The following is a 15,700-nucleotide window of genomic DNA, read 5'->3' as shown; positions in this document are numbered from 1 at the left end:
AGAGGAAGAAAGAAAGGAAGAAAGGAAGAAGGGAAGAAAGAAAGAGAGAGAGAGAAAGAAAGAAAGAAAGACATAGTGTGGAGCAAGCCAGGTTCCCAATTCAGGGCTCTTTGGCCTCTTTCTTGCCCTGAAGGTTCTCAGAATTCCTCATGGAACTGAGAATAGCTCACTCACCTCTGTTGATGATAGAGGGGACACAGTCTTAACTTCATGATGCCACAAACATTTATTGAAATCTGGGCCAGGATTAGAAAGATAATCAAAGGCCCTTGCCCACAATATTGCTAGGAGAAACACGTCCAGGTAACAGATGTGGTAAGTGGTTAGACAGTAAATTCAACAGTATTCCTAGGGGAGGGAGACGTTAGTTTATAACGGAATTTCATCCAGGTTGTTCATAAGGGAAGAGTTCACATAGAATGATGGTGCTAAACCTGGGAAGGCAACTAGGATCTCGCCATACAGGGATGAGCAGGAGGACACACCCGGCAGAGGACACTGTGTGGCCACAGTGTGAAGCCTCAGAAATGCCTGGCTTGTGGGGTCATGTGTGGTTTGTGTAGCGGGGACTTGGGATATGTGTGCAGTGCAGTGACGGGTGATGGCACCAAAAAGGTGGGCTGGACCCTGATTCCATTGGGCCCTGAATGCTAGGCCAAGGAGCACAGGCTTCCCACTGGGCAGTAGGGTTCCAGCTGTGTCCAGAAGTGCTTCAGGATTCCTTGAAGCTGCCGGGAGCCCAGAGGAGGTGGGGCTAGAGGACTTTAGGGCAGCCTCTGAGGCGTCTGTCCCTGCTTCACCCAGAGCAGCTCAGAGCAGCTCAGATTTTATCTGTTTTCTATCCTGGGGTTCTTGGTAACACGTTATTGAAAAAAGTTGGGGCTTCCTCTGCTTATAAAAAAGGGTTAAAATCCACTATGTAGACAACAGTGAGTCAATAAAAGTCTTGAAACCAAAAAGTGACCCGATTTAGTTTCTATTTTAGAAAGCTCACCCTGGCAGCAAGGTAGAAGGTAAATTGAGATGAGGAGTATGGGGAGGGAAATTGGAGAAAGGGGGCCAGTTAAGAAATTGGTTCAGTAATTGGGGCAAGCAAGAAGGAAGTGAGTGTAAACCCAGACATTGGCAAGGGGAGAGGGAGGGATGGATTCAAGGTACACTGCAGAAGTCAAGGAACCATGACCTGAAGGTGGACTCGATCTGGAGAAAGAGGGTTTCTACCCCAGGGGCCTGGGAAGATGGCGAGTGGCAGTGACAAGAGGTCTCAGTCTAGGTGACCTTGAAAACAGTGATTTTGGAAATCAGGTGAAAGAAGCTGTAATAAAAGTGACTATGGCACAGAGCAGCAAACAGAATGTCTGGAAGAGGCTGACGAAACTGGGAAGAGAAACCTTATCTTTTGAGGGACCTGGTGACGAGGCTCCTGCTTAGAGCACAGCTGCCCAAGCAGGACAGGTGCTCTCACCTGCATTGTTAGCATCTGATCAAGATCCCTGGGAGAATGACTAGCTGGGAAGCCTTGGTCAGCTCTTCCACCGGGCAGATGAAAGAGATGTTTTGTAAATGTTCAGCTGCCAAGCATTCCCTTGATACTAGGAACAATCAGCCTCCTTTTTATTTGGCAGAAAAATCCTCAGTGTATTTCACTGGAGGCCTCAGAATTTAGACCTTCTGCCAAATGAGGACATGGGACTCTTTTCTGCATTTGTTGGAGACTTGGAAAATATGGCAAAATGTGCTCTAACCTCACAATCTGAATTGACTTATGGAATAGACATGTGTTTTGGGCCCTTGCTCAGAATGACTGTTAGTGGGCCCTTACTTAGAATGACTGTTAGTGGTAGTGACTTCAAATTTGATTTCTTGGCACAAAGCAACTAGTTCTTGGATGGGCCAAAGGGGAGAAATGAACTATAGTTTCTCCATCCAATATAGCAGCTGGCAGCCACACATGGGTATGAGCATTTGAACATGGGTAGTTCCAATTGTCATGTGTTATAAGTATAAAATACACACTGATTTTAAAAACTTACTATAAAAAAAAGTTAAATATCTCAACACTTTTTATAATATTGGTCACTTGTTGAGATGGCATTTTAAACACAGTGGACTAAATAAAACATATTATCAAAGTTAATTTCACATGTTATTTGTTTTAATGTGGCTATTAGTCAATTTAAAATTATGTATATGTAAGTATATATCACGGTATATTTCTATTGGACAACACTACTCTAGATAATTGAGGTTCCTCAACATTCATGTTGCAAGTGAAAGCTTTCAATGTCTAGGTAATTTTTATTTTATGTAAATTTATTGCTTTGAGTAGAAGGGTTTAAGATGGCGGCATAGGAAGACCCTGAACTCAACTCCTCCCATGGACACAACAAACTTACAACAAACATGTGGATGATTTTCCTTTGAAAAGGACCTGAGAACTAGATAAACAGTGCCTTGACAACAAAAGATAAAAAAGGTGCATTGAGACAGAGAAGCAGAGTGTCTCACCCAGGTCCCCACCCCAGAAGCAGTGACCCACAGTTGGGAGGGATCCCAAAGATATAGAACTTTCCCTCAAGGAGTGAAGGGATTGAGCCCCATGTGAGGCACCCTGACCTTTGGGTCCAACACTGAAAAGACGAGCCCCACAAATCAGTGGGGATTAAGTCCAGGAGAACCATAAAACTATAGGGAACAGTGAACCGGCTCTTAAAGGGCTTACATGCAGACCCATTTGCAGTGAGATCCAGGGCAAAAGCAGCAGAAAGGGCAAAAATGGCAAAGAGCACCTAGACCATAAGTGAGGGAGACCCACTTACTGATTTTACAGTAGCTGCCAGAGAGGTAGGAACCTGCTGGTACTTTCCTGGGGATGGAAGTGCTGGTGGACACCTTTTTTACAATCTCATGCTAACTTGCTGGTAAAGAGCTGGTGAATGCCATTTTTGGCACCCTCCCTCTAGCCTGATAGCACTGGAGGGCATGCTCTACCCACCCCACAATACAACCCAGCTGGGTGAGGGCCTTGCCCACCCTGCACAGCAGCTGCGCCACAACTGGGCTGGGCGAATGCACTGTGTCCTGCCTTCCCCATGCAGTGGCCACGCTGCAACCAAGTCAGGTGAGCACCCCAGGGCCCTGCCTTTTCCACACAGCAGCCGAGACCCCACCACAGCTGGTGTGTGCATGCAGCCCACACGAGGGCCTCCCCTTGAGCACCTGGCTCTGGTGTTCAGGGAAGACTGTGCTTCTGGGCCCCAAGGGTCCTCTCCTACACGAGAACACTCCTTCAAGACTGAGAAGTAGGTGTTTTGCCTGATACATATACACAAACACAGGTAGTCAGACAAAATGAGGAGACAGAGGAATACGTTCCAAACCAAAGAACAAGACAAATCCCCAGCAAAAGACATTAATGAAATGAAGATAAGCAACCTACCTGATAAATAGTTCAAAGTAATGATCATAAAAATGCCCACCAAACTTGGAAGAATAATGAATGAACACAGCAATAACTTCAACAAAGCAATAGAAAATATAAGAAAGTACCAAACAGAAGTTATAACTGAACTGAAAACTATACTTGAGGGGTTCAACAGCAGACCAGATGAAGTAGAAGGATGAATCAATGAGCTGGAAGACAAAGCAATGAAAATCACCCAGAGCAGGAAAATGAAAAAGAATTTTAGAAAGTGAAGATACTTGAGTACCTCAGGTCCAACATCAGGTGGAATAACATTTGCATTAGCGTGATCTCAGAAAGAGAAGACAGAGAGGAAGGGCCAGAAAAATAATTTGAAGAAATAATGGTTGAAAACTTCCCTAATCTAGGGAATGAAATAGATATCCAGGTCCAGGAAGTCCAGAGAGTTCCAAGTAAGATGAGCCCAAAGAGAACCACACCAAGACACATTATAGTTAAAATGGTAAAAGTTAAAGGTAAAGAGAGAATCTTAAAGGCAGCAAGAGAAAAACAACTTATAATGTATAAGGGAAACCCCATAAAGCTGTTAGTAGAATTTTCAACAGAAATTTTATGGGCCAGAAGGGAGTGGCATGACATAATCAAGGTGCTGAAAAGAAAAAATTTCCAGCCAAGAATTCTCAACCTGACAAGGTTATCATTCAGAATTGAAGACGAGATTAAGAGTTTTCCAGATAAGCAAACACTAAAGGTGTTCATCACCACTAAACTGGCCCTACAAGAAATGTTAAAGGAAATTCTCTAAGCTGGAAAGAAAAGGCACTAATTAATAATAAGAAAACATACAAAAGTAAAAATCTCACTAGAAAGGTAAATATACAGGAAAGATAGTAGATCAACCACTTATAAAGCAGGTATAAAGGTTGAAAGACAAAAGTAGTAAAATTAACTAAAATTATAATAATTAGTTAATAATTAGTCTGACCACAATGACCACTATGAAACTAGAAATCAATTACAAGAAGAAAACTGGAAAAACCACAAAAATGTAGAGATTAAACAACCAGTGAGTCATTGAAGAAATCAAAGGAGAAATTGAAAAATACCTGGAGACGAATGAAAACAGAGATACAATGTACCAAAATCTATGGAATGCAGCAAAAGCAGTTGAAGAGAGAAGTACATAGCATTACAGGCCTACCTCAAGAAACAAACAAACAAACAAAAAAACCTCTCAAATAAACAATCTAACTTTACACCTAAAGTAACTGGAAAAGGAAGAACAAATGAAGCCCAAAGTCAGTAGAAGGAAGGAGCAGATCAGAGCAGAAATAAATGAAATAAATACTAAAGAGACAAGAGATCAGTGAAACTAAGATCTGGTTCTTTGAGAAGATTAAAAAAAAAAAGAAAATAGAAGATAAAAAATATTGAAAAGCCTTTTGTTAGACTAACCAAGAAAAAAGAGAAAGGGCTCAAATAAATAAAATCAGAAACGAAAGAGGAGAAATTGCAGTTGCTACTGCAGAAATACAAAGGATCATAACATAAGAGAATACTATGAACAATTATACACCAAAAAATTGGACAGCATAGAAAAAAAGGGACCAATTCCTAGAAACATGCAATCTTCCAAGATTGAATCATGAAGAAATATAAAACCTGAAGACTGATTACAGTAGTCAAAAACCTCCCAACAAACAAAATTCCAGGACCAGACAGCTTCCCTGGTGAATTTTTCCAAACATTCAAAGATTTAATACTTATCGTTCTCAAACTCTTCCAAAAAAAAATCAAAGAGGAGGGAATGCTTCCACACTCACTTTATAAGGCCAGCATTACCTTGATACCAAAACCAAATAAGGGCATCACACACACACACAAAAATTACAGGCCAATATCCTTGATAAGTATAGATGGAAAAATCCTCAAGAAAATATTAGGAAACCAAATTCAATAATACATTAAAAGGATCATACACCCCATGATCAAGTGGGATTTCTTCCAGAGATACAAGGGTGATTCAACATCTGCAAATCGATCAACATGATACACCACATTAATAAAATGAAAGATAAAAATTATACGATCATCTCAATAGATGCAGAAAAAGTATTTGATAAAATAATAACATCTGTTTATGATAAAAACTCTCAACAAAAATGTGTATGGAGGGAACGTACCTCAACAAACAAAGGCCATATATGACAAACCCAGAGATAACATCATATTCAATGATGAAAAAGCTGAAAGCTTTTCCTCTAAGATCAGGAACAAGACAAGGATGGATGTCCACTCTACCAATTTTATTCAACATAGTGTTGAAAGTCCTAGCCACAGCAATTAGGCAAGAAAAATAAATAAAAGTCATCCAAATCAGAAAGGAAGAAGCAGAACTATCATTATTTGCAGATGATATGATGCTATATATAGAAAACCCTAAAGATTCTACCAAAAAACTCTTTGAACTAATAAATGAATTCAGCTAAGTTTCAGGATACAAAATCAATATAGAGAAATCTGTGGCATTTCTATCAGAAAGATAATTTAAGAAAACCCCATTTAAAATTGTAGCAATAAGGATAAAATACCTAGGAAGAAATTTAACCAAGGAGGTGAAATACCTGTACACTGAAAACTATGAGACACTGATGAAAGAAATTTAAGAAGACACAAATGAATGGAAAGATACACTGTGCTCATGGATTGGAAGAATTAATATTGTTAAAATGTCCATACTACCCGAAGCAATCTATAGATTCAATGCAATCCCTATCAAAATTCCAATGGCATATTTCACAAAACTAGAACAAATAATTCTAAAGTTTGTGCAGAAACAGAAAAGATCCTGAATGGCCAAAACAATCTTGAGAAAGAAGAACAAAGCTGGAGGTATCATGCTCCCTGATTTCAAGCTATACTACAAAGCTATAGTAATCAAAACAGTATGATACTGGCACAAAAACAGACACACTGATGAGTGGAACAGAATTGATAGCCCTGAAGTAAACCCACACATATAAGAACAATTAATTTATGACAGAGGTGCAAAGAACATACAATGGAGAAAGGACAGTCTCTTTGATAAGTGGTGTTGAGAAAACTGGATTGCCACATGGAAAAGAATGAAACTAGACTACTGTCTTACACCAAACACAAAAATCAACTCAAATTGAATTAAAGACTTAAATGTAGGCCTAAAACAGTAAAATTCCTAGTAGGAAACATAGGCAGTAACCTCATTGTCATCAGTCTTAACAATGTTCCTGTGGACCGGACTCCAAGGGCAAGAGAAACACCAGTAAAAATAAACAAATGGGACTACATCAAACTAAAAAGCTTCTGCACAGTGAAGGAAACAATTATCAAAACAAAAAGACAACCTACTAAATGGGAGAAAATATTTGCAAATCATGTATCTGATAAGGATTAATATCCAAAATATATAAAGAACTCATAAAACTCAACAACAATGAAACAATCCAATTAAAAAATGGGCAGAGACACTGAATAGAGACATATCCAAAGAAGACATACAGATGGCCAATAAGCACATGAAAAGATGTTCATCAGTACTGATTATTATGGACATGCAAATCAAAACCACAATGAGATATCGCCTCACACCAGTTAGAATGGTTAGTATCAAAAAGACAAGAAATAGCAAGTGTTGGAGAGGATGTGTTGATGGGAATGTAAACTGGTGCAGCCACGATGGAAAACATTTTAGAGAGTCTTCAAAAAATTAAGAAAACTACCATACAATCCAGCAATTCCACTCTGGGGATTTATTCAAAGAAAATGAAAACAATAATTCAAAAACATATATGCACTCCTATGTTCATTGCAGCATTATTAACAATAGTCAAGATATGAAAGCAGCCTAAGTGTCCATCCATGGATGAATGGATAAAGAAAACGTGGTATGTATACCCAATGGACTACTACTCAGCCATAAAAAGGAATGAAATCTTGCCATTTGTGACAACATGGATGGACCTGGAGAGTATCATGCTAAGTGAAATAAGTCAGAAGGAAAAAGACAAATACCATATGATTTCACTCATCTGTGGTATCCAAAACAAAGCAAAACAAAACAAATGAACAAACTCATAGATACAGAGAACAGATCAGTGGTTACCAGAGGGGAAGGGGGTTAGGGGGTGGGCAGAAGGGGTGAAAGGGGTCAATTTTATGGTGACGGATGTGATCACTTTGTAGTGTATACAGATTTCGAATTATGATGCTGTACACCTGACACTAGATAATTAAAAAATGTATTGCTTTGAAATTACCTTTTCTAAAAAGATAATAATTGGGTCAAAAGGTTTTTTCTTCAATGGCTGGATGATAGGTTAAATTATTAAGTTTCAGATTTTAGCTTTGCAGTACAATTTCACAGGAATTCAGTTATTTCACGCCCCACCCCCACTTTTTCCTTACTACACAAGAATACGATGCCCCAAAGCAACAGTATCTGAGAATACAGAATAGGCCACTCTCTACATGTGCCTATGAGATATGAACTCATTAATAATACCAGACCCACAAAACAGTGAAAAAAAATTTTTTATGGGAACACCCATGGCAGTGAATGAAAAACTTATGTTAATGCTGTTCTAAGAATGAAACTTGTAGCTTATAAACTTCTTTAAAAAAAAAAAAGAAGAAGATAGTGGGATAAGGACCTGGAAATATGAAAGTTAAGTTCCCATGGAAACAATCGTTTATCCACCATGCAAATATTCCATGTGTATGAGAGTAGATATGTGTAGAAACGAGGGCTGACCCATATTAAGTTGGAGCTTTGGAGTGTTGCTATAAGTGCTTTATGTGGAAATCCTACCACAATGAAGTGAAGTAGGGACTGTTTTTTCTTGCGGCACAGAGAGAGAATCAGAAGATCAGGAGGCTAGCTAGCAGTGGAGCCAGAATCAGAACCCTGGCCCTCACCCTAACCTCTACATTATATGCCCTTCTGAGCAAGTGCAACATAATTATAGTCAGAGAGAACCACGTGGGGACCAGAGAGCAGGACAGGATTTTAAACATTTCTAGTTTTGCTTCATCTTAGCATTCTGATGTTTTTCACATTTGTAACCTTAATGCAATTAAAAGCAGGAGATGGTAATCAACCAATTCTTGTGAAGGAAGGAAGGACTTAAAATAAGTACTTTGAGAGCCGAAAGGGAGTTCACTTCCACAGTGTGATAATGGGATGCAGTTACTGGATCACTCAGCAGTGACACAGGAACACAAAACTGTGCCATACGTTATTTATTTTTTGAAATTTTATCACAAATAATTTGTAAAGTTAAACACAGGAGAGGCTTTCTCAATGGAAAAATAGTCACACTTAATAACTTACCCAATTTGGAATTTCTTCTTCATCCTCAACATAATACAGATATTATATTAAATTTTTTTTTAAAGAATGTGCTTTGAAAAAAAAAAAAGAATGTGCTTTGTTGAAACTTTAAAAAATGTGTGGGTTTTTAAAAGTTTTATCTTTTTCTGTTTTGCTAAAATTGAGCCTGGCATTTTTAACTTCAAAGGAAATTTGTTTTTCCGAAAGGTCTAAGTGAGGGGTGATAGCTCTACAGTACAAGTCTGATGATGGATGGTTTGCTGTGAGTGCTGACTCTACATGTATTGTATCAGTAATAATGTTGTGCATTGACTTCTTTTTTTTTTTAATTAGTTAATCAATTAATTATTTATTTATTTTTTTTTGGCTGCGTTGGGTCTTCACTGCTGCACGCGGGCTTTCTCTAGTTGCAGCAAGTGGGGGCTACTCTTCGTTGCGGTGCACGGGCTTCTCATTGTGGTATCTTCCCTCGTTGTGGAGCACAGGCTCTAGGCACATGGGCTTCAGTAGTTGTGGCACGCAGGCTTCAGTAGTTGTGGCTTGTGGGCTCTAGAGCTCAGGCTCAGTAGTTGTGGCGCACAGGCTTAGTTGCTCTGCGGCATGTGGGATCTTCCCAGACCAGGGCTCGAACCCATGTCCCCTGCATTGGCAGGCAGATTCTTAACCACTGTGCCACCAGGGAAGTCCTGTGCATTGACTTCTTTACTGATGTTATCAGCTGGGTAGGAATCCTCAGCCCACCAAAATTCCAGCCACCACATCCAGCAGGCTTATCCTACTGTGGATATCATATGGTGTCTTTTCACTCAAAGCCACCCACACACAGGGCTGGAGTAGAATCTCGACAACCATGGGTGGCTTTGTCTGTGTGCTCAGCAAACACTTCTGTCCGCAGGAACCTTACAAAGGTGCCTTTGTCTGCCTGCCTGGGTCTCTGCATGGTCCCAGTTCAGGGCAAAGTTATGAGCCGTTCTCCCTTCTGTATGGATTGGTGCTCCTTCTTCAAGTCTTGGTTTGAGGCACGCCTTCCCTGACCTTCCTGACCAGATGAAATCCCCTGCCATGCCCTCTCATAGCCATTTTAGAGCACCAGCTCCTCTCCTTGGTGGTATGTGTCCATTGCAGGGCTACACTTGGCAGCTCTGTGATTAACAAAGACCTCCACCAGTAAGTTCCATGAGAGAATGAGCTTGCCTGTTTTTGTCACTATCATTCACTAATGTTTCTCCAGTGCCTGGCATGGTGCCTGGCATGTTGTAGGCACTTGGCAAGTATTTGTTGAATGAATGAAATAAATGGTTGGCTGCACCTAAAATTCAGTATCTAACCACAGCTGAGCCCCCATGGGTGAGCATCAATCATTCTCTATGTGTATATGCACCTCCTGCAGCGATGATTTCCAATCTTTCTTACTTGACCCAATGCCCAAACTTGGCCCGCTCACTCTTTGTTCCTGTTCTCAGCCCCTACGTTTTAGACAATATCAAGTGTTATCAAAGCAAGCTTCGTCACCTTCCCCTTCCTCTGGACCTTCACCCATTTTCCTCTTCCTTTGTGACCCAGAGCAGAAATTGTCCCCATCCCTTGCCAAAGCCAACTTTCCCCGTACCCTGATCCTGCCCCCCCATCCTCCCCCAGGCCACTGCTCCAACCTGCATCCCCTATCTCGACTCTTCTCTCTTTTTCCAACTCCTTCCTCTCACCTTACAGCCATGCTCAGGTGACTCCCATCTTCCCAATACGTTGGCCCTTGGTGGTTTAGCTCTCGAACACCGCTGTCCAACGGAACTTTCTGCAATGGGGGAAATACTCTGTATCTCTGCTGTCACATATGGAAGCTAGTACCATATGTGGCTATTGAGCACTTGAAATATGGCTAGTGTGACTGAGACATGAAACTTTAATTTTATTTAGTTTTAATTAAACTTAACATTAAAATACACACATGTGGCTAGCGGCCTCCATATTGGATCCCACAGCTCTAAAGTGTAAGTTCCAAAATCATATTGTTTAGGTTAAAATAAATTACAGTTGTACCACCTCCTAACCATATGGCCTTGAGGAAGCTACTTAAGTACTAAACTTTTTCATCTAAAATTACGCTAACGGTACTATAGTATAGAGTTGTTATGAATAAGATAATTCATGGTATTACATTTAGTGCAAAGTGTATATACTCAAAATGTATTTGTTTTTGTCATCACCATCATCTTCACTGTTATCCAATCCTATTGAGACTGATTTTTCAAGCTTCAGGTCAGATGCTTTAATGACCAACAAAATCAGTTCAGTGGGTCTTGACTAGCATTTTTGTAGAGAAATAGACCAGACTACAATAAGAAATATGAGTGCTTCTCATGCAGTAGAAATAGGTATTAATTCATGAAACATTCGTTTCTATATACGAGTGCATTGTGTACCAGGCAATGAAGTAAAATACATTTCTCACCATGAGTTGCATAAAAAGAGTTGTGTTTCTCTAGAAGTGCTGCTTCCGAGTTGAGAAGATCAAGACTGATATACCAGAGGCCAGATCCACTGGCCTCTTCTCAACCTTATGTTGATTTCTCAGTCCTATTTGGCACTGAGGTCCACCTTCTGTTTGATTTTCTTTCCTCTGTTGACCTTTACTCTTTCCCATCCAGTATTTCTTTGAGGGCTACTTGCATCAGAATAACTCCAGGAGGGTAGGGACATATGGTAGTCAGCCTTCAAGTTGCCCCTCCACCCTGATTTTGTCTCCTGTCACTTCTGTGAACTCTCCTCTCACAGTAAATAGGACTCACCTATGTAACCAATAGGATTTTGCAGAAATGACAAACGTAACTTCTGAGGCTGGGTCATAAAAGATATTGTGGTCTCCGCCTTGCTCTCTTGGATCACCTGCTCTAGGGGAAGCTGGCTGCCACTTGATGAGGACACTCATCTTGGAATCAGAGCCTCAGGCCCAGATAAGTCTTCAGGTTTCTGGCTTACAACTTGACTGCAGCCTTGCGAGAGGCCTCGAGCCACCCAGCTGAGCTGCTCACAGATTCTTGATTTCCAGAAACCATGAGATCAAAAATGTTGCCGTGTTAAGATGTAAATTTTTGGGGTTATCTGTCATGCATCAATAGATAACGAAGGGAGTGTTCTCTTTAAATCGTATGTTCCTACTGAATCTGGTTTTCTGGGGAGGTGTCTAGGAATCTTCATGAATGTCTCTGGGTGATTCTTTGACCCTCTAGAGTTTGAGAACCACTGCTCTTTTTTTCACTGACTGCCCTCCCTCTTCCTTCCCTCCCTCCATTCCTTCCTTCCCCTACAGTACAGTTCCCAAAAGCTCTGTCCAGGGCCTCTTCTCTTTTTATTGTGCACTCCCCAAGCAAGTACATCTATTCTGTGGCTTTAACAGACAGACTTGGAGCAACTCGTGGACCTACTTCTTCCACACCGAGCCCTCTTCAAAGCTCCTAAGCCCTATTTTCCAACTGCCTGCCTGATATCTGCATGTGTGTTTCCCTCCAGCAAGTCGAACTCAGTATGTCCAACATTGAATTCATAACCATCCTCATGAAACCTTTTCATTTGTGTTCCCTATTTTTGATAGTAATTTATAGCTTAGTCTCCTAGGCTCTAAATCTTGATATCATCCTTGCATCCTCTTTTTCCTTACCCTCAACACATCCGAAGATCTGACAGTTCTCCTCTTCAGTCCTCCATTCTCCCATGGCCACTGCCACCACTCTGGTTCACACGTCATTACCGCTTACCTGGCCTGTTGTGATGGCTGCTCCGTTGTTTTCTCACTCCTCTCTTTCCCCACAACCTCTTCCATTCCAACCTTCAGTCTACAACCTCTCCATTGTCTTTTGAATAACGTTTAAACTCCTTGGTGTGGCATGTAAGGTCCCTAACAGTGAGGCCCTAACAGGATGTTCTACGTTTATTATTAATAGCCATCTCCTAACTCACCCCTAAACACACATACTCTCTCGGCACAAGACGTTATCCATAATTTCCCAAATATGCCTTGAAGTGGTCTATATCTTTTCTCATACTATTATGACCCCTAGAGAATTAAAATTCTCCTTTGAGAATTAAAAAAAATCATACTATAAAGCCCATTGCAAAATTTATTTGTGGTGCAGTTGCAATGGTAGATGTAGTTCATGTCTGCACCCTCTCATCCCAGTCCCCAAACCAGGTCAGGAGAAGGCAGGGGGAGAGTGTGGGTGCAAACCCCATTGAGCTTGCAGCTACTTTGTTGCCTTCGGACATGAAAAAGGCATTTTCAGCTTCCTGTGGGTCTTCACCTGCTTTAGCTACACAGGTTGTACTTTTGCGAAAAGACGCACTCATTATTCATTTATTGAGCTGATAAGCATTTATTAACCCTGTCCTAGCATCATGGTGGATATCAAAGTTAAGACCTAGTTCCTGCTCTTTGTCAACTCTGGTAGAGAGTAGCAATTGCCAGAAGATACTAAAATATCAGGGGACTTCACAGGTAAAGGAAATCACCTCTAGGTTGGAAGGGTGGGGAGTGGGGATAAGTTATTGCCTACCTTCCTCTCCTTGAATGTAAGCTCCAGAAGGGCAGGCATCTTTGTTTTGTTCAAGTCTATATTTCCAGTAGCTAGATCAGCAACCTACACAGAGTAGGACCCAAGATATATTTGTTGAATGAATGGGTGACTGAATAAAAACTTTTACGTAGAAAAAGTGTAGGTTCAGGTTCATAACTGTGAACTTCTTAAAGGCTGAGATGATAGCCATTTGCATTTTTATGGATTTGCATTGTGTTCAGCATACCTTAGGCACTCGATAAGTGCTGGATGAATGTCTAGTGATTCCATAGTGAGGTTTGTTTTCTCCCACCCCTTCCCTGGTGTCATTAAGTGTTAGCCTTCCAAAGAAAATATTTATGCTAAGTTGACAGTGGTTTTAAAGGTAAGAGTCTTTAAGAAACCAAGAAAAAAAAGGCAAGGTGAAAGAAGATGAGACAAGATAAAAAGGTCAGGAAAATAACATTTTTAATGTAATTAACTACTGAAAGTGTTCCTAAAAGCACTGGTTTACCTTTACCTAAGAGTCAACTGAAATGGAAAATCTGACTGTATGTGACGTTGTTAAACCATCTCATTAGCAACACTTGTTTGATTTAATCCAAGAACCAAATATTGCTATATAGAGGTCAAAGCTTAAAGTTATTGAAGACTTATCCAATTCAGAATTAAATAAAAAGGCCAAAGGCCCGGAGAATGTTTATGCTGCTGTTCTTTTTTCCCCCCAGTGATCTAAATTTAACTAACTGAAATTATATTCTAAGTATCAGATATTTATGCCAGGCTCTTAAGTGGCAGCTAATTTGCATACTGAAATTACTTGAGACTTGTTTTAGTGAGAAGCCCATTGGGTGCAGAAATAATTGCTGGGGAAGAATCAAAAGCAAGAGAACATGATGGTCTTTGCCCTGAAGCAGCTTACCATGTAAGCAGGTGAAACAGATATTAAGAAAGCGGGGGCTGGAGGGGTGGGGGGAGGGAAGAAGTAAAGAAATATTTGAGTTCAGATTCATTTACAGCCTTTTGGCACAGCCTGCTAGTTGGCCATTGAAATCTGAGCTTTCCTTCTTCAGAAATGGTTGTCCCTGGGACTACATTTCCCAGCTCCCTTTGCATCTCTGTGAGACTATGTGACTAGTTGGCCATGTGACCTCATTCTGGCCAATGGAATGTGGGCAGAAAAGATGTGGACCACTTTTAGGCCTGGACCTTATGCCTTACCCTCCTTCTTCTATGGGCTGATATAACTTTTTTTTTTTTTAAATTGTACTGTCTTGTCCCAGTTTTGAAGCCCTGAATAAGAGGCTGGTCAGTCAGTTTCCCTTCTTAAACAGCCGAGTAAGTCCACATCCCAAACCACTTCATTGTGTGTGCCCTAACACTCTGGGGCCATGAAACATATACCCTAATTGTCCCAGAGCCAGGTACCGGACAACTAGGGATAACCCCTATGCCCAGAGCCCTGCCCCCAAATTATTCAACTTAGCCAATCCACAGGAAGACCATGAAACCTAGCTAACCCCACCCGGCTTGCCATAAATCAGCTGCCCCCTAGAGCCCCAGCCTGCTGTTACTCTGTTCCCGGGTACAATCCCCTGTGTGGCCCTGCCTAGCAACCTTCTCTTGTTCAGAGCTCTAAGAATCAAAGAATTTTGCCTTTCATTTATCCAAGTGTCATTGTGTTGGGTCTCACCATCTTTAAATCTTATAAAACAGCTGAAATGGCAGTGATCACAGATTCTTGGAAACTATGTTGATGATGACAAAGTTGCCTTCTGTCTGGTCCTGAATGTCTTCCTCTAACTCTCCCATCCCTGCCCCACCATCAGTGCCCTGCACTGTCCTAAGACAAAGGAACTTCTATTATGTTGTTACTTGTTTTGGCTTATCGGTTATGTCAGTCTAGCCTACTATAATTATTATAGGAAAACAACCAACCCATTGCTAGGGATATAGTATGAAATGAGGAAGCCTCCAGAGAGAGACAAGGGAAGCCAGTATCTCAATAATCTCTATGAGGAGGGGAGCTCAGGGTTGATCTTTTACAAAATGGCAAACTAGTTTTGCAGTTAGTCCTTACTGGACATCCCTCCACTCCTGTCCAAGGAAATGCTTCAGTCAAAAGATGCCTTATGTAGATAGATCTCCATTATCTCTAGTTTCAAAAAATATACCATCAGTGCACAGTATTCTCAAAGTTAACTTCATGTCCTTAGGCCCCGGGTTTATTCCGACCTTTTCCTCTTCTATGTTTATCTTTTTCCCCTCCTATCTTTTCCTTTGCATTGCAAATTAATTTCTAACTATCTAAGCATTACATAATAGTATTCTCAACAAAATTATATACAGATAAATAAATAA

General features: G+C 40.7%; 2 protein-coding genes and 1 long non-coding RNA gene across 6 annotated transcripts in view; 1 reads left to right on the top strand and 2 right to left on the bottom strand.

Annotated features, from left to right (window-relative positions):
* The window catches only part of LOC309648256 (uncharacterized protein), a gene marked incomplete at its 5' end in the record, with an annotated part of 51,930 nt that overhangs the window by 28,260 nt on the left and 7,970 nt on the right, over positions 1–15,700 (bottom strand). The window lies entirely within an intron of this gene.
* The window catches only part of CCDC185 (coiled-coil domain containing 185), a 34,648-nt gene that overhangs the window by 11,991 nt on the left and 6,957 nt on the right, over positions 1–15,700 (bottom strand). The gene's annotated exons all lie outside the window — the stretch shown is intronic.
* LOC309644724 lies at positions 8,884–15,474 on the top strand. The gene is made up of 2 exons (XR_014254577.1): positions 8,884–9,321; positions 9,359–15,474. It is a non-coding gene; the product is annotated as an uncharacterized lncRNA (long non-coding RNA).

The sequence above is a fragment of the Balaenoptera physalus genome, assembly GCF_965194825.1.
Source record: "Balaenoptera physalus genome assembly, chromosome: 1".
NCBI classification, from domain to species: Eukaryota; Metazoa; Chordata; class Mammalia; order Artiodactyla; family Balaenopteridae; genus Balaenoptera; species Balaenoptera physalus.
Note: the sequence above shows the minus strand (reverse complement) of the source record. Positions and strands in the feature narration are given on the sequence as shown.